Source organism: Mus caroli, unplaced genomic scaffold (assembly GCF_978045245.1).
Source record: "Mus caroli unplaced genomic scaffold, Mus_caroli_1 scaffold_13, whole genome shotgun sequence".
Taxonomy (NCBI): domain Eukaryota; kingdom Metazoa; phylum Chordata; class Mammalia; order Rodentia; family Muridae; genus Mus; species Mus caroli.
The window spans coordinates 117,331,710-117,333,463 of NW_028227268.1; positions in this window are offsets into that span (position 1 = coordinate 117,331,710).

Sequence of the window (1,754 nt, forward strand, 5' to 3'; positions counted from 1 at the left end):
TACTCTCCTCCCCTCTGGGGAGACCCTGTGGTCACACTTCACCTTGATCCACACACTGGGATACACTTTAGGTTCTAACCTAGTGGTTCTCAACTTGTAAGTTGTAGTCCCCCTTCACAGGGGTCACATACCCAGAAATCCTGCGTATCAGATACTTAGATTTCAATTCATAACCACAGCAAAATTATAGTTGTGAAGTATCAATGAAAATGGTTCTGTGGTGGTTGGCGCCACAACATGAGGAACTATTGAAGGGCTGTATTAACAGCATTGGGAAGGTTGAGAACCACTGCTCTAACCCCATTAGAGCTCAGAGCTGGTGTTCCAGAACACTCCAACCCAGCCACAACAGGACCTTCACTGTAGTCCTGCCAGTGAAGGATAGATAGATGGCTGTCCAGTTGGCCTGAGGCTTTGCCCACAGCCTGTCTGACCTGGAATCATGGACTCTTGGTAAGATGACAGATTTGTCATTGTGCTAAGTGATGTTTTGGTGAATGAATACAGATCCCACTGGTAAATGGGAGCGCCGGAGCCGTGGCTCACGAAGCAGCACAGGGGTGGACACTGAAGCCCCAAACTACCCAGGTTGTTGTAACTCGAGGACTCATGACCCCAAGGGCCCTTCTGAGGGATAGAACCATATCTTGAAGGCACTGGTCTTGTGTCAAGTTCTTCTAGATTCCTGGGGGCTCCAGAAGGGGAGGAGCTGGACTCCAGGGGATTGGATACAGACAAGGCACCCAGTCCAGCTAGAGTCCCAGAGCCTGGTGCCCTCACTGCAGCTCTGTGCATCCTAAGCCCACACTGCTGCCTCCTCTAGTTTCCCTGCCCCAGGTTTCCTCTTGTTCTCTTTGCCCTAGGACTCCCAGGCTAGTCATAGGGGGCCTGAACCATTTGTACACGAGATCTGGGGCTAACACTGCAAAGGTGCCCATTCACCCCAGCCACTAGGGACCTCTCCTGGATCCACATTCAACAGCCATCTATGGCAAAACATGCACATTTTTCTGTCTCCTCCATACCAGCTAGATGGTGTACACTTTCTGGATGGTCTAAATACTGGCCAAGAGCCAGGTGTCCCTAAAAGGGGTTAGGGAGATGGTCCTGTACTTACCTAAACTGTAAAAGGATGAGCATCCAATGAGTCTAGCAATTAGTCCCTACATAAACCATACAAAGTCCACAATTAGAAGGCCCAAAGGTCCCCTAGTCTCTCCCTTTGGCGGCCTCACCTAGGATGCCTCCAACCCATCCGAATTTCTCTTTAATCCTTATTTTTCCTTATTTAATCCTGCTACCTCTGTGCCCATTTTGCTTTCTCTGCTTGCTAGACTATAAAGCTTCAAATATTACTTCAGGGTGCCCCTCTCCCAGCATAGAAAAACCCACCAATTCTCTCTCCTCCCCCCAGTCACCCCAGCATACTCCCCCACCTCCATCAGGAAGCTTTTGTGTTGACATTTTTATTGTGGCAAAATACACGTTACATGCAATTATTTTGTATTATACTTTGTGTGTGTGTGTGTGTGCGCGAATGTGTTCATGTGTGCTCATGCATGTGAAATTGGATCTCATTCTACCATGTGGGTCGACCTCAAGTAGTCAATGAAGAGCCTTTATCTGCTGAGCCATCTTGAAGGCCCCAGTTCGGCCAGTTGTACAATCTCATGGTGGCACAGCCATCACCAGCATCATAACTAGCTTTTTTTAAAAAAAATAAACTTTAATTTGGTGCTGGTCTTAAATAGATG